The sequence below is a fragment of the Tympanuchus pallidicinctus genome, unplaced genomic scaffold (assembly GCF_026119805.1).
Source record: "Tympanuchus pallidicinctus isolate F22 unplaced genomic scaffold, pur_lepc_1.0 scaffold9, whole genome shotgun sequence".
NCBI classification, from domain to species: Eukaryota; Metazoa; Chordata; class Aves; order Galliformes; family Phasianidae; genus Tympanuchus; species Tympanuchus pallidicinctus.
In genome coordinates, this window is record NW_026294813.1 from 12,990,210 (window position 1) to 13,017,141 (window position 26,932).

A 26,932-nucleotide genomic window follows, 5' to 3' on the forward strand; every position below is an offset into this window, starting at 1 on the left:
TTTTATAACTTGTGAAACATTAGGAGACAAAAGCATAAGCAGCTTTCAGCAAATGCTGTCAATTAGCTGCAGTTATTCTACTAAGTCTATTATATTCTGCATGAAATTGCACTATACTGTTATTGTACAAAATTGATATTGTCTCTTTTACTGCATTCTTTCAAAGATCTGAAGTTTCATCGTTGTTTATTTATTTAACAAACAGTATGTAGGAAATAAGATTATTTATTTTATGCTTTCTTCTGAATGGAAGAATGGAATGGAATTAATATTTTTTTCTGACTGCAGTCTAGCCAGCTGGAAAACACTGTTTATTGTATATTAGTTCTTTATTAGTTCTCCATCAAGAAAAGACAAAAAACCCTCAACATTGTTTAAAATTTCTTATCCTTTGTTCTTGAAGGTCACTGTCATGGGAGGTTGTCTTCGTAGCTGTGGATCTTTTCTGTCATGTAAGCTTGCGCACTGGAGATATTTGAAAGGAACATTTGAAAAACATAGCTGTATTCAATCAGAATACCTGCGTTGCTAAGAAACAAACTACTTACTATGTTCTCAACTGATTAAGTCTTTCTGTTTTAAGTGTTTTTTATCAAAGGCACATTGCAGTGCCTTATTCAGGCTTGGATATTTCAAATCCATTAACTATGAGGTCAGGCAATTATCTCTTTCTGTACTTACTGAAGTCTTTCTCCATTTGTACTAAAATGACTTAGACAACTCTCGATGAATATCTAGTATGTAGTTCAAATTCAACAGAGGACAAAACAAAACTCTTTTTTCTCCGGACCTATATCCCTATCCTGTTTCTTATCTTGATACTGCTAGAGAACTTTGCCAACTGCATCTGTCACACACAACTGTAGCCTGGATATCATCTTCAGTCCATTTTTGATCCAATCATTTGTATGGAATTTGCCAGAGCAGGGTAGGTTACAGCATTCTGTGAAATTTGCCAGTGCACACAAGAAAAGATCAGTTAATAGCTTGTTTTTTATATTATTTGTGGAAGGATATCTGAAAGTCTGCCAATACAAAGTTTTACTGTCGGCATTATGCTAACTAATTTAAAACAATAAAGTCACTACCTATTCTGTGCTTTTGGAGGGCTGCAAAACTGGCCAGACTTACCGTATCAGATTTTTCTTATACTTTCTGAGGAGCAATTCTGAAATTGAAACTTCTTTATTCAACTACAGAACTGATACATTAGTTTTCTCTTGCTTTACCATTTATCTCAATTATTGTAAGGTTATTTTTCTTAAGTTTGAAAAATGCAGCTATGTTTCATGTGTATTTATCTAAAATATTTCTGCACTGCATAGTTTTGATGTTATCTTAAATCTGTATACATCTTTAAACTACTTCTGAAACTTCTCACCTCAAGCATTCCAACTTCTCTATTTCTGCCTCCTTTCCACTTCTTTCTATCATGGAATCACAGAATGGCGTGGGTTAGAAAGGACATCAAAGATCATACAGTTCCTCCAATGCCCTTGCTGTGAGCAAGGTTGCTTCCCACCAGCTCAGGCTGGCCAGGGCCCCATCCAACTCAACCCAGATCATCTCTAGGGATGGGGTTCCACAGCTTCTATGGGCAGCTCTGCCAGAGCCTCAGCACCCTGGGAGTAAAGAATTTCTTCCTAACATCTCATGTAAATCACCTCTCTTTAAGTTTAAAGGATTCCTCCTTGCCCTATCACTATCAGACCGTATCGAGTCTTTCTTCCTCCTGCTTATAAGCTCCCTTTAAGTACAGAAAGGCCACAATGAGATTTCCCTGGAGCTTTCTCCAAGCTAAACAAGCTCAGATCTGTCAGTCTTTCCCCAATGTTTTCATCATCCTCATGGCTTTTTCCTGGACCCACTCCAACAGTTCCATGTCCTTTTTGTGCTGAGTGCCCCAGATCTGGACACAATACTCCAGATCAGGCCTCATGAAGACAGAGCAGAGGGGGAGAATCCTCTCCGTGTCCCTTCTGCCACTCCTCTGTTAATGCAGCCCAGGGTACTGTTGGCCTCCTGGTTTGCAAGCACACACTGCTGGCTCATGTCCAGCTTTTCATCCACCAGAAAGGCAACTGAATGGCTAACTCCTGCCTGTTTACCCACTGCACCAGTAATTATTGCCCACTTGTTAAATTTTCAAATCTACTTTTTTTTCTTTTCCTCTTGATGGAAATTTACATAAAGATTCAGTAATCACTTATATCCTATCACTTTGTATGCTATTTTGCTATTCTAACTACAAAGAAATCATTTTGGTTAGAACGAGGTTTTTCTGAGATCACTGCCTGTAATCCTAAACACCAGCATTTATTTTCCAATTCCCTTGCCTGTCTTTATCCATTTCTGGTCTTTTACCACAGATTTTCACTTAATATGCATAAAACTAGAATTTTAATCCCAATTTCTACATCCAATCATTCAGAATAAATCACACATGTAGAGAAGATCCGAAATTTTAGTCAGCGAAAACTGGTAGAGGATTACAAATTACAGCCTGCAACATCTTGAATTTATGAATTATTGGTATAGGTATACTCATCACATGTTGACCATACATTTCCATGCTTTTCTTAAATTTTATGTATATTACTTACAATTCCCAGCCATATATTTTCAAGCAGTACAAGTAGCTTCATAGATCAGCTGTCATACAGTCTCATCTACCTTCTGGAATATTTTTAGGATAAATATCATAGACTGAGTAGTTCTATTGATTTATAATATCTGTAATGCTCCTCAGAAGAAGACAGGAAAAAATAATTCTGTGAAATCTTCATGTTCCAGGCTGTCTAAGAATTCTTAGCTTGTTTTTCCAGAAGTGATTAAGTTGATAAACTAGTATTAGATTAGATCTATGGCTTATGAAATAATGGAACATTTCTGGCTTCTACTTCTGCAATCATGCATTTACTGATTTAAAATTTTACTTTATTTCTGAATTTCAAATTCTATCAGATTCCTTTTGTTTGAGGTTTCTGGAAGGAGTCTGCTGTTAGTGTTCTTTCCATTGCCTGAAAAGACTAGATTTTATATTAGTTCTACATTCACTAATGGTTGGTTAATCCTGCTATTCACAATGATAAGGCATTACATTATTGACAGCCATTTGCTGGATCACGGCGAGGAATCATTTGTCTATGCCATTTCTTTATTAATATAAGGGAAAATAGTCCTGTCAAGGACATTGCTAAACATTTTAGAAGTCTGGGAGTTGGTACAGATTGTGGCTTACTCTCAGATGGCAGTTTGCTTGCAGAAAAGCTGTTGTGGAAGATAATAGATTTTAATAAATAGAACTTGTTCTGTCCTATGGCAGTTAATCTGAGTGCCAGAGAATTGTATTGCTCGCAGTTAATTTATGCCATCAGCTGTAATCTCTAAACAGCAAGTTTGTGTGCCTTGCTAAGCTCAGAACTCAGTAGAAGACAGTTTTTAGGTGTTCTTGCATTTGACTGAAACAAAGTATGGCACTGTAGAATTTTCATGCACTTACTGTTCTTTAAAGTGGAATATATCATCTAAAAAATCATTCAAAAGTCTTGCAACCCTGGAACGGTTAGTTCAATGCCTATTTTCCAGTAATGCTGAATTTCTGTGCGTTATTTCTGTGCTGAATTTGTTCATCTTCAACCTCTAATCAGAAGACCTAGTCAGACTTCTGCCTTGATGATCTAAGGCCCTGCTTCCCATAAAACTGGCAAGATTGTTTCCAGCAGCCACATGCATTTACACCTAGAAGTTTCAGCTCAACCATGTAAGTTCCCAGAAAATTTAATCTGGAAGAATTTGTAGTTGTGGGTAAGAGCTGCAGGAAAATTTGGAATTTTTAGCCAAAACCACAAGTTAAGAGGGCTACTGTATCACGTAACCAATAAACACACTGTGAGCATTTGTGAATCAGATATCCTCTCTCTAATTTGATGATAATAAAACAGAAAGGAAATCCACCGGGTCACTTTTCCTAATGCATCAGCCATTTCAGCAGAGAGAGCAGATCAGTGATTTTAATACCGAGTCATTATACTGATACTGTTGGATGACAGATATCCTAATTGCAGTTGGAAGGATAGTTGACTATTTCAGTAAAATGTGAGGGGAGGCTTATAAATGCAATATGCTTTGTATGACCTTGCATGGTCTTGCGTGATCCTGTATATGTGTAAAAACTGTGAGCAGCCGTGTAGAGAAGGACTTGGGTATTCTGGTGGATAAAAAGCTTGATGCAAGCCAACAGTGTATGCTTGCGGCTCAGAAGGCTGGCTGTATCCTGAGTTACATCAAAAGAGGGGATCATTCAGTGGATAAAGAATTGGTTGGATGGTTACAGCCAGGGGGTTGTGATCAGTGTGATTCCATGTCCAGGTGGAGGCTGGTGACAAGCAGCATGCTCCAGGAATCAGTCTTGGGAGAGGTGCTCTGCAGCCTAGACAGTGGGCTGAGTGTGTACCCTCAGCATAACAGCACAGCAGCTTGCTGATAACACCAAGCTGAGTGATGCAGTTGACAAAACAGAAGGAAGGAATGCAATCCAGAGGGATGTGGACTGTCTTGAAAAGTGAGGCCCCAGAACAAGAAAGATGTGGAGCTGTTGGTGCAGAGGAGACCACAAAGGTATTAAGAGGGCTGGAACACCTCTCCTACAAAGAAAAGTTGTGGCAGCTCAACTTTTTCAGGTTAGAGAAGAGAAGGCTCCAAGGAAATCTTGTTGCAGAGTTGCAGACTTCCTGTCCTTAACGGGAACTTATGAACAGACGGGGGACCATCTTTTTACACAGGCAGATAGTAACAGAACAAGATTTTAAACTAAAAAGAGGAGGTATATGTTAGGTTTACTCAGAGCGTGGTAAGGTCCTGGCACAGGCTTCACTAATAGCTGTGGATGCCCCATCACTGGAGATACTCTATGCCAGGTTGGATGGGGCCCTGGGCAGCCTGAGCTGGTGAGAGGCAACCAGCCTATGGCAAGAGTTTAGAACTAGACAATCCCTCATCCCTTCCACTCCAAATCATTCTATTATTCAGTCATTCTTAGCTTCAAAATTAGTTAATTGGGTATAACAAATTTCAGTCATTTTTTGAAGAAATATTTCATATTCTGTGGGACTACTTTGTTTCAGTGAAGAATATTTCATATTCTTACTTTTTGCAGTGTTGTTTGTTACATATCCATTTTTCACACTATTACTGCATTTTTGCATATACATTTCCAAATTCTATCTGCACTATTACATTTCAAATTGATGATTAATTCTTACTTCTGTGTAGCATGCAAACGACGTGCCTTGAGTAAAAAATGCCCTTAAACGGTGAGCTTGCCAAAACAAGAATAGTTATGGCTCCGGAGTTTCAGAAGTGTTCGTCCCGTATGGGGAATGAGTTTGTAGGCAAGTGGTAGCAAATGGTGTAATATGAACAGAACAGATATAACATGGGGAAGGTTTTCACTGATTGTATTTGTAGTCTATAATGTCCTGTAAAAAATAACATTGACTAATGGATTTTCATCTGGGCCATACCCTAAACCTGGACATTACATGTGGCTGCGGATGCTGTGGCAACTGCAGCTGTGTTGTCAAGGAAACAGTCTTGTGCTCAGTAGGCAAAACCAATGAGGATTAAGCTAGGGCTATATTATAGCTAAGCCTCTGTGACCTTATCAGGGAGCAGCAAGATCTGTCTGCTCTTCACTGTGCAGGTGTCCCTCAGGAGCACGGAAGATATGCAGAGGCAAAAACATACTTGCAGTGAATCTGACTTAAATGTCAGACTGGGATCATTCAAACAAGTGAGTGTATTTCTCAGTTAGATGGATTAAAAGACTCTACTTGTGTAAGTAAAATGTTGATATAAAATAAAACTAGATATTATTATGCAAAGTAATGTAACATGTTTTTTCTGTTAGCTACAAAATAAGGAAGAATTTAATTAAAGTATGATGAACTTTAGAAATGTTTTCAGTCTTTGTTGTAGCTTCGTAATCAGGCAAAATTACACAGAAGTGCACCGTTATTAAAAATATTAATTTCCTATTGTTAAGAAACGTTGCAGATGGAACGCTGAGATGTAGAATAGTTTTCAGCAGTTTTCAGCACAGTACTTCTTCAGTACTAAGAATTATTTGATGTATGTGTCACTGAAGTAAACTCACACTCCAGCATACATCTAATGTTTTGTATCTAAATGAATCAAAGTTCAAATGGAACTAAGATTAAAAAATGCAAGGCAAAACTACTTAGTTACTTTCTTCTGGATTGGGAGGGAAGTTTAGAGAGAAAAAGTTTATTAAATTGCTCTCATAAGTTAATTAGTGTTTGCTTATACTTTAAAATATTCTTCATCATCGTATTTTTCTTCCTTTGGCGTATCTTTTGGTGTTTCGTGCCTGTCTTTTAAAAAAAAAAGGTAATGTCCATCTGTCTGTAGACAATACGAGATGAATCTTTTTCAGCAGTGATACCGTACAGTATTTTGTACAGAACAGAGAGGGGCTGAAGCAAACTGTCATGAGGCATATCTGATTATCATAGAGATTTTACTTCTAACATCTAATGATTTGCTTTCTTTCTTGATCTTTCTTTTCTCCTACGAGTTTAACCTAAGCTGACCCAAGCCAGTACATTTTGTCAGGTTTTGAAACTTCTTTTCATGTTTTCCTCTCCTTTATTTTCAGTGCTTCTATGTTTCTTTCTCTTCTTAACAAATATGTTTGTTTTTTCCTCACAGAATTGCTGGTTCTCCCATTTCATTTGTGTTACTGAAAAATCCTGCGTGTAGGATATTTCATGTTAGATAAAGTAGTACAAACATTTTGCAGCATGTTTAAGGATGTTGAAAATGACTCTACAGCTTCATTTCCAAGATAGTTGCTAATGACATATTTTATAGCAAAACATTAGGGGAAGAAGTAAAATAAATAAGGAAGTGAAGATTTGACTATTTCTGTGAGCTGAATGCGTTGTAAGTCTTGTTAAAAATGTGCAACAGGAAAGTAAGAAATGAGAGTGTACTTGATTCTAAACCATTGTGAAATCAGAAATGTGTGCAACAGTTAGCTTTTGATATTGTGAATTAAGTCTTTGGGGAAAATCCACTTTGACAAAAAATATTCAGAGAAACATATACTTTAACGTTGAAAATGGAAGGATTAGAAGATGTACTGTGCCTCCCAAAAAGTTTGACATCCCTATTCTTTCTTTATTCATTTTTTATTTTCAATTTTCAAGTAGTTTTCTATCATTCTGTTTTCTTCTTCTGATCTTTCTTGTTTTTGTTATTCTGAAGGCTAGACAGCTGGATTCTTTTCCTATTTAACTGTCTTCTAGACTTTTTTCCATTCCCTGCATTTTTCCTAATTTTACACAAATACTTCTATCTGTATTCTCCCTTGGTAATATTCCTTTGCTTTTCAATCACTTAAAACATGCTTTATTAATTAGCCTGGCTTCTATGAGGAGGTTGATGTGGATCAAATTGATTTTCTAGTCTAGAGCTAACTAGTGTAGGTGATCTTTTACTAATTGCAACAAATCGAAGCTGCTTTATTAAACAAAGTGCTCTAGCAGTGTGTTAGTAATCTACCACAACATAGTCTACTATCCTGCTACTCGATGAGACCATATTCCATCCTTAACAATAGGTAGATCCACAGCAGCCTCTCCAGACGGGGTATTTGTGGACATGCAGGCACAGGAGGCTTTTCCCGCTTATGGAGCGAATTGGGCTCTTCCAGGACATGTTGTCTGTCTCATACAAGTGCTGTGCAACCAATCTGTTTGTGAACAGCAAAGTTACTTCTGTAGACTTACGGGGACTAGTGGATTCTGTAGATTAGCAGGCTGCCCGCGCACCTCGAATCAGTGTCCAGGTGTTCCAACGTGCACAGTATTTTCTTCCAGTGCGAAATGCTGAAAAACACAATTCTCACATTCCATTTTTAATTACTTCTGTAACTTCAGTCCATTTATTCTAAATACCTTCTACCAGGGAGGTGTAATCTATGTGATCGAATTCAGAAATGAATTGAGGAGTATTCACTGGAAACTTGTTAATGTGAAATCGTATTAATTATGCTTTATCAGTGAGGAGGAAATCAGCACTAGACCTAGAGCAGTGTAATTAAGGCTAATTTTTCTTCATCTTTTATCTTACATAGTTGTTTACAGTACTGAATAATTGAAGAATAGTTTCACTAAATTATACTGCTCACATTTGACACGCACTGTCCATCAACATAAACACTCCATTAAAAATGGAAGACCTCAAGTGTTGCAGCTGCTATTGCCAAAGAGTTAAACAGAGAAGTGCAGTTTTAATGGTAATGAATAAAAGAGTATAATATGTGCAAGTGAAATTAATTTCTACTGGTATTCTTCTCTGACTCTTTTGAATGCAAATCGTACTAATCCCCTTAGGTTATAGTGAATTAATTCCATTTGTATGAGTTCCTGTGTTTATAGGAATAAACTGTGTATTGTATTATTTTTGTACTATATTGCAATACTTTGAAGTTGGTGCACTGTTGATAAAATATATATTACGAAACTGCAGTTCAGATGCTTGGTTGGGTGGGTTTTTTTGGTTGTTTTTCTGTATTTTTTTTCTCTATACTTTCTGACCTGACTTACACATTTAAATGTAAATTTTCCAGGCAGGTAGCTTAGTAGCCATAAATAACTTTTTGAACAGGTTTTGATGAATGAAACATTCAAACTCAAACACGCTTTCAGGTGTTTAGGCTGTTGGTTCTTTTGTTTTTGTGTCTTGTGATGAATGTTGTATAATTTTCCAGATTATTAATTGAAGCAAATGCTAAAGATGCACGGTTTTCATTCCTACTTTTATTTAAAACATCTAATTTTCAGATTAATGTTGCAGAAGTGATAGAAGTCCAGCAGATTATTAGTAAAAAAATTAAGGAATTTGGTTCAGCTGATTTGCTGATATTCTTTAATGTCTGGATTTCAAGTCTACAGCCTAGACAAAACCTACGTACACTGAGGGATGCAACAGCAGTAATGTTCATCTTGTTAAGAGTCCTTCAGTTTTGCTGGGCAGAACATAGAGGATCTTTTTTTTTCTTTACTAGCTCTGTTTTTTTAAGGGTATTAATGGCCCGCATCCAAGAAGGTGATTACTTCAGTGCTTGTTGCTTAGGACTTATACTCAAAAACATGGTTGCTAACACAAAACTGTGTAGCTTCCCTAGGAGGTGTTAAAGTCTTTTCAGACAAGAGAACATAGAAATTGCTGCACCACATCAAAGCTGAGGTTCAATTTATTCAGCCTAAGATCAGAGTTGATAACATGTTCTTCATAGAAAAGGCAATAATCTGTTGCATTTACAGATCACTCCATTTAACAAAGAAAGCTTCATGCTAGCTTCTCCCAGTCATTCTTTGTGAGGCTTGATTTGAATGCAGAGACTATTGATTTGGATGAAGAAAATAAAGGAAAGGTAAAGGTTACTTTGCAATGTTATTGGATAAAGGAGAACAGTAAGTAAGACAAGCAGAAGGAAGAGAAAAGACAAGACCAAGAGAATGCTAATGTCACAAACAACTGAATAGTCAATATTAGACAGATACTGCCTAAATGGTAAAAGTTGATAAAATTCAGGATGTAGTTCTAGAACTGCATCAGACCCTGTTAATAAACAAGACCATAAGACTGGGATAAAAGTTTTTATTAAGTGTTTGTTTTCGCCAATTATAAATTTTCAATTTTTCAGTTTCTGAGTAATAATAGACCAGTTTATTTTAATTGCTTTTTGTTTGTTTGTTGTTGTTTATATGCCCTCATAATTATCCATTTTCTACATCAGATTCCAGCGATTTTTTTTCCATTTTGTATCATAGCTTTTTTCTCTTTCTTCATACTTTCAGCATTGTATTTGAAATTCCTATCTGAACTTCCTTCTTTTTGTATTCTCGCTTTTTTTTTTTCGTATGTGTGTGATACTTAGAACTGAAATCAGTGTTGATAGCATAGCTGTACCTTTGATTTCTGTAGTCCATCAGAACACTGATAATATTCTCTTCCATTACAATTCTTACGCACTGCTTCTGGTTGGACATTTGAGCAACTTTGGATATCGAGAGAAAAGTCTGCTTTCTTAGTAGGTGGATTTGACTGTATGTCCAGGTTGATTTGACCATATCTCCACCGGTAATTTATTTCTTTTCATCATCTGAGTTTGCCAATTATCAGTAAAATTGTACTTGCTGATGTGATTTGCCAAATGGACAGTGTGTCCATGTTCTTGAATATAGAGCAGAACTCAAGGACAACTTGCATATCTCCTGTGCTGGAGCTTGTGGAGGTAGCAATAAAGGTCTTTGCTGTTTGCTCTATTAGTCATTTGTTGCTCCCAATATATTCCTTTTTTGCTTGAGGTAATAAGATAGAAGGTTATATTTACTTTCAATTGCAAGTGAAATACTTACCATTTTTTTCAGATTCTCTCTTTCAGCTTTTAATTAAACGACAAGGTTACAAGCTCCCTCTCTCTCAAGGTAGTGTATTTAATGGAAGAATATGTCACAATTAGGCAGTTATTCTTTCATCCAGAGGTCCATACAGTGAGATGGCTGACCTATTCTTGATTTCTTTATGATTGTAGAGTTGCAGTCTCCTCCTTACTCAAGCAAAGTTAAATTTCTTACCTTGTGATATTTGGTGTTTTATTGATAGCGCACTGTTTAATGGGGCGCATTTGTTAACTGCAAATTAAATATTTCCCTTAAACTCCTTCCAGTAGTTTTCAATGTAATTATCTTCTAAGTATTCTAAAATTCTGGTCATATTCAAGTTTCATCTGGAAAAAAATATTTGTTTTTGCTTGTACTAGACGCAAGCAATCTTAGTTCTGCAATTTTAACATACGATTTTCCTAAAAATCCTCTTATATAACATATACTCATGTTTTGGCTGCAACAATAATCCTTCACTGGTGAGGACAGTTATTAAGTGATAACAAATAATCACAAGGTTATTACATTATAACAAGAAATAACAGATATGCTGTTCCTGTTTTGCAGACAAAGTGAGCTTAGTCTAAGCCTATAGTATAATTTGGCATACGTATAGGATTTTGCTTCTTTACATTTTCTAAACAAGGTTCCTTTTAAATAGTTCATCCTTCCATTGGCATTTTGGCACTGATTTTGCTCACAGAAGTAGGTTATTTGAGGCTTCGTAGCTTCCTACTCATTTCAACAACAAAAGTGGTACTTCAGCCCTAACATGCTAGAATTAGGAATCAGCTTTGTAGTCTTTAGGAAAGATCCATTTTTAGAAAACTGATCAGGTGCAGGATTTTCTCAAGTACCGTCTGGGATTTTGCCTCCTTTTTACCTAAGTGCCAAAAAGAATGTACTATTTACATCCAATTAAACATCATATTGTTATGCAACTTCAAGTATTAGCTGCCCTACTGGATATTGAAAAGAAGTATTAAATGTCTTGCTTTGGATTTTCGACGATTTTCAGTCAGCATGAATTGCTTCTAGTAACTGCTGCTAACCTCTTCTTGGGCTTAAAAATAGGCTTACGAAAAAGCATGCCTATTTGTGGAAGATATTTAAATGATTTAAATGTTATGCTTTCTCAGACCTGAAAAGGGATATTTAATAAAATCATCTTTTGTTACAAATTTACTATTTATTATTCTGTCTTTGTATTGGCTTCTTTAAAGAATGATTCTGTATTTTTTGTCCAAATGCACATGTGTTTATATACTTACCATATTTATCCCATTTGTTTACTCAACTACAAAATATTTCTACTTTCTAACTTTTCTATTTTTGTCACCTGGAATAGTTATGGTGTTGGTAAGCAAAGGTAGCAATCCATTTTGTGATCTTTACCCAAGCATCCAGCAGTCATACACATAACTTTCTTTGTGACAGTTAATTTTGTTTTCTACTTACATCTCTTAATTCTTCTTTCTTGCATACTTGTTTGTTGTTATCTCTGTTTAGTTCCTTGTGCTCTATTTTATGGATTACCTGTAAATTATTTATGTGAACTCCCTTCTGGCAATACAGTGACAGTTGTTACAATTTGAATCTTGATGTGGATGCAGAAAGGATATGTAACACTATTAAACTGATTGTAATGTACACACAATATTTAGACATAGTATACATACACTGTGAAGCAGTGGCAAAAGCAGTAGCTATGGCAGTGTATAACTAAATTCAGGATGCCTGTGTATCTTTTGCTTTATGATTTGTTATTTTTCTAAGATGCTGCCAGAACCATTATTTTCATAAAATTGTCTGTTTTATTGGTATTGATGTACACTTTTCTTTTGTTGCTGTGGCTCTTCTATTCTGCAGTTTTTCCCATGGTGAACTGGGTTTATATAAAATATTGTCAGATATACTGCAAGTAAGTGAGAAATAGTACTTAGCCTGTATCAGGGCAAAAAGAGGAAGGATACACATACAGTAACGAGCTGCTTTGGACAACACTGGAATTGAGCCTGAATTTCTACACTCTAATTCAGTTACTTTGGAGATTCCTTCAAAACTATTTAGTGTTTTCCATTTATTTTTGGCATTTTTTCTTAATAGATAACTGTGTTATTCTGTTCCAAACCTCCTCTCTTACGTACCTTTGAAACACGTTTTTCCATTACCCCTGATAAGAAAGCTCCTATTTTTACTGAAAATCTCTTGTGCCACTGAAGTAAGGCACTTACAAAGAGATAATATCTAAAATTTCCCTTTTGATTTCTTTCTAATAAGCCACCTCATTTTAATGCAATTTCCCTGCTTGAAAATCAGTCCTGGGAGGGGTAAATATGTTTATGTTTTTGTTCTCGCTGGGTTATTCTTTTATTGTTGTTTTTTTGTTTTACTTATGATTTGCCCATCACTTACCAGGAATGTGATAAATGCAGCTGCTCCTTAGCAATATCATTTTGATTGCAACTTGTGCATTTTGGAGGACTCACGCAAGTTATTGTATTATTGGATTTCCTGACTGGAGTCACTGAAGTAACTTGGTTTTGTTTGTTTGTTTGTTTGTTTTTACCTGAGCAATGCACCCCTGTGCAGTTTATCAGGTTTACAGGCTTACATTATCATTTACTTATTTTTCTCAGACTTCCTGAGCTTCCAAAGTATGTCACAGTCACTGACATCATCCTTGTCCCTCTCTCAGTATTACAGTCTTAAAATGTCTGTGCTTGCCTATTTAGGTGTAGAATCCCTATTCTAATCCCGATCCTGATCCCGTTTCCCTTATCAAGGCAGTGAACTCATTTATCTGATTTGAATCAGCTATTTCAGCAGCTAATCACAGAATCATAGAATTGCTCAAGTTGGAAAAGACCTTTCAGATCATCAAGTCCAACCTACTACTGTGTTGGAGAAAGCAGCTGTTTTCCCCATTTTCTGTACTGCACTGTGGCATTCCACTTTTTTTCTTCCATATTTTTTCCATGTCATCTGTTATTAACCTAATTTAAAAACAATTGCTCTGTTCCTTCCATTTGACTTTTTTTTCTTTCTTTTATGTGTTTTCAGACATTTGGTAGTACTTTTTAATTTTCTGTGCCCTTTTAAAATGAGACTTTATTGTTAGTGAACTAATGAACTGAATTCTTTGTTATCTACAAAGCAATTCAGGAAATATGTTCTTTTAGCTGGTTTACTTGTATACCCACCAGTGCAATATAAACTGTATGATACTAATGTCCTGTGAGATGAAAAAGAAAAGCAGACAAAAAAAAAAAAAAAAGCAGGGAAGAAGAAAGTAAGATCAGAACTATAAAGTTTTTTGAGTACAGAACCACAGTGATATGAAGTATGAAGGGTTTAATAATTGATGTAACTTTTGCAAGAGGAAGCTTCAATTTTCGTCAAGGATAATAGGAAAAAAATTTATTGTTGTAACAATGAATGCACAGAAAACAATCCAGTAAGAAGGTGTAATTATGCAAAAAATCATAAATCTTTCTACGTTTTGTCTTGGTATGTTGAGTTGCTGTTCTATATTTTCAATAAACTGAGGAGACTGAAAAATGAGTGTCTGAATATTAAATAGTGGAAGTACTGCATAAAAACTGAGAGGAAAATGCAAGATTTTATTCCTAAATATTCACTGATTTCCTGCTCTTAACATCTCCTGATTTTCTATATATCATAGCAGTAGTTTATTCTCTGAGTATCAGACTATTTGTATGAAACAATACAATTGCTTCATACAAAAAAGGAATTTTCAGGCTCAGTCCAATTTAACATGCTTACAGTATTTTAAATCTGAAATAATGAGAACCGCAGTCACTGAATTGTTATTTTAAACTCAGATCATTTGGGAAAGAACAATTAGAATTCAGTCTGCTACAGGATGAACGAAACTCACCATTTCCATTAGATTCATGCAGAAAACTTCCTTCTAAACAGCATTCCTTGGCTTGATTATAGCCTTCCAGAAATTATTTTGCTTTGATTTCTTTGTTTGAGTGCAAAGGAAAGGGCATTAAGAGAAGGAGCTTTGGTTTTGTTTTGTGGTCTGCTTCATAATGAAAGAAAAATATATACAGAGCAGAAGGCCTTCAGAGATAGAAAAAATTAACAGTGAAATCTAAAAAACACAAAAGTGTGCCCAATTACAGAACAAGAATGCCTACTTTTATGAAAAACAGAATTTATGTAGTGACATATTCAATAAGTTTCTAGGTCATTACCATTATTAAAAAGCCCACATTTCTGTTCTAATGCACTAAAATTCTATTCTAATTGCTTCTAAAGGAGGCAGAAATAACAGATTGCTAGTACCTTCAACTTGTCCATCTCTCACAGAAGATTGTAGGCTATGATTGCTAAGCAAACTGTATTGTTGCTTTATCTTTTAAAGTTTCTAAATGCAGATTTCCTCATAGGACAAAATCGGTCTTTTTCTCTGAAGCAAAAAAAAAAAAAAAAAAAAAAAAAAAAAAAAAAAAAACCAGAAAATTTTAAAAACAAAACCATTGTTCCAGTCACTCTGGAATTAAAATTGTTCTCTCCTCTCTACTCCCCTCATTTCTCTTTTGTTTTCTCTTCGTAGGTATATATGACCCATCTATGTTTTGTTGACATAAATTTGAACTGCAAGCTGTGAGTATTTCTCTCTACACATCAGTGAGATGATTTAATGAATTTTAAATGAGTTAATATATGAAGCAATATTTAATTTATGAAAGTTGTCATTTTACTGTATTTTACTGTAAGCAGCTTAATTAGTAGTATGAAATGATTCTTTGTCACAAAAAAAAAAAAAAAAAAAAAAAATCAGCTATGATTTGAGGACAATTTTTTTTTTCCCCAGATTGTAAAGGCACGTTTCAGTACACTGTACACTGGCTTTTAGAAGCTGCTATATTTGGTTACAACTAGTAAATATTAGTAGACATGAACTTTCTGTCTGGTTCTGCCATCTGTTGATGCTTAGCTCCTCCTAAGCACATCATTACTAACGTTAGTCCATTTAATCTTCTCCCAGCCTCCAAATCACAGAAAACAGGGCTACTCTTTTACCCCCAGTAATAAACATTCAATACATATTAGTTTATGAATCGATATTGAACAGAGTATGAAAATTGCCCAGAATTATTAATAAAAGTTGGCAGCAACAATAAGGTTTCTTTCAATTGAGCATGTGGGGTAGATGTTATATAAATACTGATATTGTTTTTGTTTTCTTAGACTTAATTATATAATTATTTTAATTATATTAGTATCCCAGTGAATACAATCCATACAATATGGTGTAAGAATAGTAGTTAAATTATTGTATAAAGCAATATTACCCATCAGTGATTTTATTAATTTTCACTTGAAATCCCCTTTCTGTCTTCTGTTCTTTTAAGATTTTGTCACAAATAATAAAAAGGTTGTTGGCCTTAAATACTTTTCTCATCCACACTCGATCATTTTTGTTAAAATAAATTCTAACCTCACGTTTCGTTCAGACTTTAGGTCCAAATCCTAACTTTATCAAGATGAGTAGGATTTGCCCATAATTTTTTAGTTGATTTGAGAGCAGAGTGAAAAAACGGTGGGCATCAATCTTGGACATGCGTGAAATCTTCAGACTCTCAAAGCAGGCCCTTCAAACAGTATTTGCAGTTGTCAGTGTTTGCTGTTTGCTGTTCCAATCTCTATATTTTTTTCTGATTTATTTTTGCTGTTTCTCTTTCATATCCGTCTTGATTGCTACTGTGACTGCAGCTTTTTCTAAGTTTGGATACTTACAACAGCCTGCATAGGTTCCCTGTTGGAAGTCCGTGAAGAAAGAACTGCTTCTCACATTTGTCTTGCCCTTCAATATGTACCTAAAACAGGTAGGATGAGTCACAATCTTTAACAGTCTGTTTCTATTCACTGACTGTATAGGAATATAAGGATCTAGGATACAAACTCAGCTAAAGACATGTGTTTAAAGTGAGGTGAGTACTGATTTGTCATTCTGAAAGTATTGTCCCTTGCACCACAACCTATTCAAAGTTCATTGCGGTTAAACTCATTAAAGAGAGAACATTACTTCCTCGTTCCCAGATGGGCAAGTTACGCTGACCTTTCCAGCTTGTATTTTACTTTACTGAGCTGAATTACCTGTCGTACTTTCATGATTACTTCTTCCAGTGAAGGATTTGCTAAATATTCATGGTCTCACTTGAACGTTTATTGAGCAGAAATTCTTTTGCCTTCTTTTATTTCTCTCAGTAGATACTAACACATCCTGAAACTTTGATACAGATCACAGATTAAATAAATGGACAGTGTACTTCCTCTTGAAGATGTGCTATGCAAGACATGGACACATGAGCTAGGCGTAGGCACATCAACAGCTTTCCAGTACAGAATGAGAACTCCCTGTCCTATTTATCTTTCCACACTTTTAGCCACATATGTCTATTGCTTACCTTGCACCATTTAGCATTTATTTGATCACAGGAGCATAACTAACTCTCTAAAATGTCAGGGAAATAACCTGGGAAAAAGAGATGCTGTTTACTTCATTAAATATTTAATCTTGAGAACACGTTTATGCTGTATCCTGGACAGTGAGGCAGGGTAGGGAAACTGTTATTGAGGGTGGGAAGGAAGGATCTGGATCAAAAGCAAGAGAGAGAGAGAAAAAAAATGAGGAAACAAGACATCAGCACTATCAATCCTTACCCTTTCAGCACTATCAAACTTTTAATTTTCTTGAACTGTCATTCACTGCAGCAACTCTTTAATAATTAGAATAATTGAAGAGTAATTTTGGTGTAATTTGTGCTTTCTTATTCTCTTACCAGGATGTATATCTGTGTCTTAGGTCACCTGAATTCTTATTACAACTGTGATTTAAGAGTATTTGCGTCTATTCTAAATGTCTCTAAATTTGCATCCTATGTTTTTAGGTAATTTAAATAGTTTCATCCAGGTTGAGTGAGATTCTGGGCAGCCTGATCTCATGCTTGGCAATTAATTTAATTATGAAATCTTATAAGTCGAATATAATTAAGAGTTAGTTTATGCCCTTAATTTTGTTCATGTCTTAGCAAAATTTCCTAACCACACTCATGAGAAATGAGTGGATATGAAACTATAAAAAATGGCTACATGGAAAAGATATTTTTATTTCCTATTAAATAAATTATAATATGTGATTATATTATTCTAAATATGGATTTTTTAGGTCCAAGAGATTTATAAAATTATTGTATCTGAGTTACTGCAGTTACAAGGACTTTACTTCTTCCTGTAGTATTTAAAAAAAAAACATGCTGAAATAGAAAAATGCAGATTCAGGAAAAAACTGAGAAAAAGAAAATAACAAATAGAATTAAAGAAATAACTACAATAGCTATAATCTAGATAGGCCTGTAGTTGTTGGGGTTTTTTGTTTGTTTTTTGGAGCAAATTATTCTTCAGTATGCCCTTGCAAACGACTTGGTCCCTTCAGAAAGATCAGAGATATAAAGTCTTCACTCAATTATGTCAACTTTTTCTATACCAGATGGATAAATAGCAGATTGTAGACTCCAAAGTTGATCAGTTAAAAACTGTAAAGTTTTTAAAAAACTGTAAGTGATAAGTAAAACTCAGTGGAAATATTTTTCCTGTGATTATGATGTCTTACAGTGCATTTTATTTTTGAAAAAATATGATTGTAAAATTGTTTCTGTTACTTTTTTTGGAGGGTTTTTATGTTTGATATTAAACTCTTTAAATGTCAGCAAAGAAATAAATATTTCTGATCAAAACCATGTAAAAACAGTTATTTCCCACAGACTGCCCAGTGTAACATGGAAAATTTCTTTTACATTTTATTTTTCGTTTTTTTTCCACTTGTCTTCCACTGCAGTCCTCTTTTGGATTATTAATTTATTGTTGGAATCATAGAATCATGGAATGGCTTAGGTTGGAAGAGACCTCAAAGATCATCTAGTTCCAACACTCCTGCCATTAGAAACTCATAGTTTCTCTGAACAAACCATTCTAGTGCCTCACCACTCTCTGAATAAAAAATTTCTTGCTAACATCTAATCGTCTGAATCTCCTCTCTTTTAGTTTAAAGCCATTCTCCCTTGTCCTAATCAGACTGGTTAAAAAGTCATTCCCCCTCAGCTCCCTTCAAGAACTGGAATGAGATCTGCCCAGAACCTTCTTTTCTCCAGGCTTACCAAGCGCAGCTCCCTCAGCCATTCTTCAGAAGAGAGGTACTCCAGCCTTCTGATCATCCTCACAGAATCACAGAATCACCCGGGTTGGAAGGGACCTCAAGGATCATGTAGTTCCAACCCCCCTGCCTAGCAGGGCCACCAAACGTACACATTCAGATCAGGTTGCCCAGGACCCCGTCCAACCTGGTCTTGAACACATCCAAGGACGGGGCATCCACAACCTCCCTGGGCAGCCCGTTCCAGGGCCTAACTACTCTCCTTGTGAAGAACTTCCCCCTAACATCCAACCTAAATCTTTCGTCCTTCAACTTGGATCCATTTCCCCTAGTCCTGCTGTTGTCAGCCCTTCTGAAGAGTTTACTCCCCTCCTGGGTGTAGGTTCCCTTCAGGTATTGATAGGCTGCAATGAGGTCACCCCGCAGCCTTCTCTTCTCCAGGCTGAACAAGCCCAACTCCTTCAGCCTGTCCTCATAGGGGAGGTGCTCCAGCCCCCTGATCATCTTAGTCGCCCTCCTCTGGACCCTTTCCAAGATCTCTATGTCTTTCTTGTACTGAGGGCTCCACACCTGGACACAGTACTCCAGATGGGGCCTCACAAGAGCCGAGTAGAGAGGGACAATCACCTCCCTGTCCCTGCTGACCACCCCTCTCCTGATGGAGCCCAGGATCCCATTTGCCTTTCGAGCTGCCAGAGCGCACTGCTGGCTCATGTTCAGTCTCTCGTCCATCAGGACCCCCAGGTCCTTCTCTGCCGAGCTGCTCTCAAGGACCACTCCTCCCAGCCTGTACGGCTGCCTGGGGTTCTTCCGGCCCAAATGCAAAACCTTGCACTTTGCCGTGTTGAACCTCATTAGGTTCACCCGAGCCCAGCCCTCCAGCCTGTCGAGGTCCCTCTGAATGGCATCCCTTCCTTCCACCGTATCAACCGCACCACTCAGCTTGGTGTCGTCAGCAAACTTGCTGAGGGTGCACTCAATTCCCTCATCGATGTCATTAATAAAGATGTTAAAGAGCATCGGTCCCAAGACAGACCCTTGGGGGACACCACTTGTTACCGGCCTCCACCTGGACATAGAGCTATTGACCACCACCCTCTGTCTGCAGCCTTTCAACCAATTGCTTATCCTCATGACTGTCCTGCTGGTACACTCCAATAGCTCCACATCTTTCTTGTGTTGGATGCCCCAGGCCTGCACACAGTACTCCAGATGGTTCCTCAAAGGCAGACCAACAATCCCCTTCCTCTCTCTACAGCCAGCCCCCCTTTTGCATACTGTTGGCCTTCGAGGCTGCAAACACAAACTGCTGGCTTATATCCTGCTTTTCATCCACCAAAACCCCTGAGTCTTTTTCTGCAGGGATGCTCTCAATGAGTTTTTCTCCCAGTCCACTTATCTCAGGGATTGCCTTTTTAAACCTCATTAGATTCTAGTGCTCCCATCCGTCAAGTGTGTCCAGATCCCTCTGAATGGCTTCTCTTCCTTTTATTGTGTCAACTGCACCGCTCAGCTTGGTGTCATCAGCAAACTTGCTGAGGATACTGCCTATGTCACTAATAACAATGTTGAAGAGCACCAGTCCATGGCAGACCACCGAAGAACACCACTGGTGACCAGCCTCCACCTGGACATGGAGCTGTTGTCAAGAACCATCTGGCTACAGCCATCCCACCGATCCTTTATCTTAACCTAATAGTCCCGCCTTCACATCCATATATCTCCAGTTTAGAGATAAGGATGTGTTACAGGACCATATGAAAGGCCTTGCACAAGTCCACGTAGATAACATTAGTTGCCCTTCCTTTGTCCACCAATGCCATCAATCTATCATAGAAGGTGACTAGATGGGTCAGGCATGATCTGGCCATGGTGAGGTTGTGCTAGCTGCCTTAGAGTACCTCCTCATCGCACATATGCCATAACATCTCTTCCAGGACAGTCTGTTTCATGATATTCGTAGGCACAGGCATGACATTCACTGCCCTGAGTTCGTCAGGTCTTCTTTTTTCACTTTCTTGAATATTAGAGTGATATTTCCCTTTTTCCAGTCACTGGGGACTCACCTGACTGACATGATTTTTCAAATATGGTGCAGAGCAATTTAGCAACCACATCAGCAAGTTCTTTCATAATCCTGGAATGCATTGTCCAGCTCCATAGACTTGTACACATTCAGACTCATCAGGTGTTCTCAGACTTGTTCTGCTCTTACACTGGGATGGATTTTGCTCCCTGACCCCCACTAAGAAGTTCAGGTACACAAGATTGACTATAAAGACTAAGGAAAGAAATCCGTAAGTATCTCAGCCTTCTCCCTTTCACTGTAGACCAGCTGTATTTATCCATCTCTTTTTTGGCATGACTTCAGTAGGTTAGCAGTAATTTGGACATATTTGTCATCTTTTCAACGTAATACCTTTTTTCTGCAGTTGGTCAAGAACATAGAATTTACATTCAGTGCTCAGTCTATGCAGAGGCTTTGAGTTGAACAGGGGTTTTTAGTGCACCTAATTTGATTAAGGATGTACATTTATAATTTCTCATTGAAGCTTTATAATTTAGTTATCAAAATAGATAATAATTTGAAGTTAGGCTGTAGTAACTATATGTTATGACAAAGGTCTACAAAATTATTTCCAGATATAAGGGATGATATTCTTCCATTTCTGTTACTTTCTCTCGGCCCCGAGGATGATCATAGAGATGCTGTAGAAGCAATATATGTATTTTTTAACCTAACAAATGTTTAGACCAGATGAGGCTTTGATCTGCAAAATGCAATCTTGTTCATTCTGCTCAGCCTTCTGTCCTGTAATTTCAGTATTCGTCAGTAGTCTCTCTCTGTAACTTAAACAGGAAATTTGGTTGCAGTGATACTAATGAAGTGGTGCTGTTTTAAATTGATTCCACTTTTTATCTATCCAGAAACCGTATGCATGTTATCTAATTCATGAAAGACATCTTTATTTTAGTCAGTTGTGAAATGAAGAAATCGATTAGCCAGAGCCAAAAAATAAGGAGAAACTGAAAAAAAATTAAAATAGTCCTTGTCTAGGGCTGAAGAGAACCTCCAGGACATGTCATTTCTTTCTGTTTCTTTTAAACTCTTCTCATTGATCTTCTTTCTCAGAACAAGTATATTTTGTATTGTTTTTGGTATTAAAGAATATGTAGAGATAGAACATTTAAAGAGATAAGTGGATACAGTGTTAATTTCTTTACATAATCAGAAATACACAAGGAGTATTAAAGTTGGTTGAAATTTACTGTGACAAAATACATTCATTCTGAGAAATCTTTCTGCATTCATGTCTTTGTTGTAAAGAGACTGTAGTTATTAATGCACAGAAGAGATTTTCCTATTTCTCTCATCTTAGATTGCAGCACTACTTCATTTCCAGCAATTAAAATTAGGATTGATGGAAGTAAGCATTTGAACATCAGGAAGTTCTGTGTGGAGATGAGGGGTAGAATAAGGCCACAGGGCTATTGGGAGTGCAGGAGACAGCTGATAGGCAATTCACAGTATGTGAATTTCTAGTTCTAAATTAGTCCTAGTTTGAGATGCCCTAATAGTGACAGAAGCATGTTAAGGATGGGGGAGGGAAGTCAGAGGTTGATCCCAGCAGCTTCACACAAACCCTCTTAATGATGGCTTAGAGCTATGAAGTCTTTGCAGCCCAGAGGTCACATCATCCAACCCTCTGTAGGGTCTTCTGTTCTTGAGATTTTTGCATCCCATGGTCCACTTTATAGGTCCTAGCTCTTTCTTCTATACCCATAGTTTTGGCAGTCTCATACTTCATATATTCACAACCCTACTGAATACTGGGACACAGCAGATAGTACATTGTGCGAAATAGATTCTGTATATTATATTCTTCACAGGTTTAGAAATTGTTTGAACCTGTCTGCTCAGAACTTGAAAAGAACTTGGCAAAAATTCCATCTTTGACTGATGTTTTAGAAAATATGACCAGGTTGCGCCCTACCTGTCTGCATTAAAATGCTGAAATTGAAATATCTGACAAGACTTAACTGATATTAACTCAGGGGCCTCTTTCACAAGCCTTCCTCTGCATATCATACAAAACAAGCTTTACAGAAAATGCTGATGTGCCTGCATCTTGTTTCTGGTGTGAGAGGAAAATGAAGGTGCCAGAATAATTTTCCCTGTTAGGGGAAACATATTTATTTCTGTTAGGGCTGTTTATTTCTGTTAGGGCTCTTTAGCCCTGTTAGGGCTACTGAATATTTTTCATACACAGGAGCTGTGCTTTGTGGCTATTTCTGTGATCCAGACCTTACGCTTATTGCAGTTAGTGAGATGGTCCAGTCAGATAGATTTAAATAAAGGAACTTGGACATTACATAGAAGCAAGAGAGGGAAAGCATCAACCTTGCAAAGCTTTAATGCACAGTCTGGCATGGAAAGGGCGTACATATTTTTATAAATAAAGTTCACTTACAGAAATGAGTTTATTCAAAAAGTAAGCAGATAGTAAAGTTTATGTAAAATTCTAGAGTTTAACATTTAATTTTAATTAAATCATTTCAAAATTAATTGAAATTAAAATTTAAACTGTTGTGTAGGTTGATGAGAAAATGTTTGCATCGGACACACTTGAATGAAAATCAATAATTGCTGATGGCTTATTAATGATGTGTGGTTCAAAGATTGTAGCTTTTTTTTTTTTCTTTTGATTATCAAGATTGTAACTCAAGTTTATCTTCCAAAAGAATACATCATCTAATCTTAAGAATCAAATATAAATGAAAACTGTTATGTATTGAAAGTTATGAAGTAAGAATTCATGTATTGTGTTTCTTGGTCATTCTAGACAAAGAATGTTATTTTTTAAGGAAAGCAGGTTATTAGGTGTACAGAATGGCTTAATATGCTATATTCATAGGATTTGTGACAAGAGTGAGAGCTGGAAGGTTGTAGTCCTTCAATCCAAGAGTTTATTTTGATTTACTCAACCACTGAAGCCATCTGTGGATGCCAAATCCCTTGTCCAAGCTGTCACTGTGGGTATTGGGTAATTGCACAGCCATTGATCTAAGTTCAATTGATAGTATAATGGACAAAACTTACTGGCTGTTTATAACTGCACAAAACTAACCTGTGATGTATAAACGTTGTAAACAAGATTTCATATCTATTCTCTAAATGTGTGGGAGTCTGAAGACCTTGAAAAAGAGGTAACTAAGTCATTCGGAAGTAGCCTCGGCTCTTCAATGTACTCACAGATTGTTTGTTCTCATCACTCTGTATAATTTTCCCAGTCACTCGTTTCTACTCTTTTCACTTGTTTCAACAATTGTTTTACTACTCTGAACTATTGTGCTTTTCTTTTTCTCCCCTGGCCTTAAGAAGTCATGAATTTTTGTGGCTGCCATGCTTCTATTGTTTTGGTACCTTTTGTGTGCAGTCTAGGTTCCACTAGCTGATGGCTGCTTGGCCTACACCGTGTGAGATGGCAAAGCCAGCATTTGCTTTGGACAAAATTATAAGTAGTTGTCTCTTAGGAACAGTTGCTCACTAAGGTAGAAACTGTAATCTAACTTCCTCCAATTGTCATATTCATATAAAAATCAAACTTGATTTTATTGTTATTTTTGACAGCCTTGTACAAACGTACATGATTATTCTTATGTTTGATGTAATAAGAAAATCTAAGTCTATGAGCAGCTGAACACCCAAATTAAAATATAGAAATACAGACTACGAGGGAGGTTGATACAATGAATATTCAAAATTAAAATTTTATATTGCTTTTTTTTTTTGCATTTGACTTGAACATCTCTCAGGATCTTGGACTTCATGAGTTTTTTCTACATCAGCATACTATAACAATTCATACAATCTGGAAAAAACTCTAGTTATTTTAAATACAGTTTTATATCTCCAGGTTTTCTGGCAGATATAGGAAGTTACTTCAGAACTGCAAATCACTGACAGCCAAATATTTACATTCTGATGCAGACTGAATTTACTTTTTTATCCAACTAAAGGTAGCTTTTTAAAAGTTTTTGCTCCACGGAGACAGACAGTTAAGAGTGTACCTATCTTTAACCTTTTAAGTAATCTTATTGAAACCAAAGCTCCTTGGTGTTCATCTTAATTAGTTAATACATGTTAATACACGTTGTCTGGCGCACATCAGCTAATACGTGGAGCTGGGGTTCTCTAGAAGTCACCAGCTCTGCAAATGTCGAAGGGCAACAAAAGTTCTGTAAATTCCTCGGCTTTCGTTGTCTTATGTGGTATCATGACTTCCAAGTACCATTTGAGACTGCCTGCAATTTTATCTTTACCATTAGTCTGGAAGAAAAGAACATCTGAATGTTTATAAATGAATATTGTTTATCAATGTTTATAATGTTCATAAAATGTAATGTCTATAAAAATCTTACACAGTATGGTAAAACTCATCTCTTAGAGGTACAGTTATGCAGGTAGAGAAGTTCAGATACCAGTGATCTCAAATCCTGCAAGTGCTACTGCTGACAATTTTGCAATTATTATACATTTGGCTTTCGCCGCAACCATTCCTGTTACTTTGTTTTGCGGCCTATGGGTTGCGTAGTTAATAAGCAGACTGTTTCGGAAAGCATGATTTCTTCTGAGAGAAATTCATTAATCTTTCATTAAGTAATTGTAAATAAGTATTATCAAGTTTTTCCTAGGAAATTGTTTCTGTACTTGGAATGAATAGTTCGGAAAGAAGCTGAAGATGGCTTCTGTGGCATACTTCACTGCTGCTTACAGTGATGTAGTAGTTTTAGGCTATCAATGTTCCTTGAATTGTAAATGATATCAGAAAGATTCTGATGTAAAGATTTTCTTATGATGCATATACATTCTTATGAATGCAAGTTTGCATTCATGCTGTATTCACTCTGCATCTTGTGCACAGCTCGCTCTGTAATCGGATTACTAGTTCTATCACATTGGAGTACTATCTAATCTGAGGGTATTCCCTTAATTCCATTCCTTCAACATGCGCAAAACATGGCAAAAACAGTAATGAACATTAGGTTTTTAACACATAAAGTAACAGACAGTAAAGCATCATGTCTTGCAGATTTGTCATACTTGATAAGCATTTGCAGCTTTGATGTTGCATAAAACATCACTTACAGTTTATTAGTAATATATACTTCAAAAAGTAAGATACTTATTCATACTTTCTTAAATGTATTTTAAGTACAATATTTGTACCTATTCATACGAAAGACTTTCAGCATTCCTTTGTACCGGATAGTCACTACAGTTGCATCTTTTTATTTTTTCCTGCAAATTAAATATGCCAGGAATATTGACATGGAGGACAACTGATATTATATACTCAATGTCCATACTTCTAAATTGTCTTGTTCTCCAAAACGCTGTGGATGCATGCAGATTACCTGCTGGAACTGACTGCTGGTGCAGTTCCAGACTGTACCACACTGATTTGGAGACCACTAGTTGACATGGACCAAATCTGTGCCAGAGATCATCCCAGCAGTTGATTAGTATAGGCAATCAGGTTCCAGTGCCCTGGAATCTTCCTAGGTAGTCTGATTTACGAAGATGGATACTGCCATTTTAAAAATTGTGTAGCAGTTTTAAAAGGTAAAATTCAATTTGACCTCGTTAGTGTCTGAGTAATGTGTAATGTGTTTTAAATCACACTAACAGGCAATTTCTGAATGCTATTGCCAACATTCAGAATTTCAGATTCTCAGAGAGAAAAAAACATTAATTGAAAGGTTTACTGAGTGGTATAGATCTGAGTCTCTTCATTTTCTTGGGTTTTGTTTTTTGTGTTTTCCCCTTATTCTAACTGTTCTTAGTTTGTAGTTTTAAGACATTTATTTAGGGAAATTTTTCTCCAATTTTATACATTATATATATATATATATAATAATTATATATATATATATATATATATATATATATAAAACACATTATATATATATATTATATATATATATATATAATATATATATAATGTGTTTTTATACTTCTTTTGTACCAAAAATAATCTGTACTTTCCTGTTTCCTCAGTTAGACCTGCTCTTTCTACCACTATGGGGATTACTTGAGTTGTCTCTAATCCTTATTCTCCCATGTGTTTTGCATTTAGACGACTTCTCTGTAGCACCTATACCACTATAGTTTAATTTGAATTTATTTTTCCGTCATCCAGAGATACAACCTCTGTCTCATAACTTTCCATTACTGTGAGCTTCAGGACATTAAAATGTT

The 26,932-nt window shown here is 36.3% G+C and overlaps 1 protein-coding gene across 22 annotated transcripts in view; it reads left to right on the forward strand.

Moving 5' to 3' along the window:
• The window catches only part of PRLR (prolactin receptor), a 195,493-nt gene that overhangs the window by 42,205 nt on the left and 126,356 nt on the right, over window positions 1–26,932 (forward strand). For 17 of the 22 annotated variants that reach the window (XM_052670517.1, XM_052670527.1, XM_052670533.1 and 14 more), the window contains exons 3-4: window positions 15,067–15,116; window positions 16,230–16,342. The exons of 1 other annotated variant lie outside the window; for it this stretch is intronic. The gene's annotated coding sequence lies outside the window, so the exon portion shown is untranslated. The remainder of the gene's footprint in view (window positions 1–15,066; window positions 15,117–16,229; window positions 16,343–26,932) is intronic. 4 more of the 22 variants (XM_052670530.1, XM_052670529.1, XM_052670531.1 and 1 more) reach the window with 1 other exon arrangement.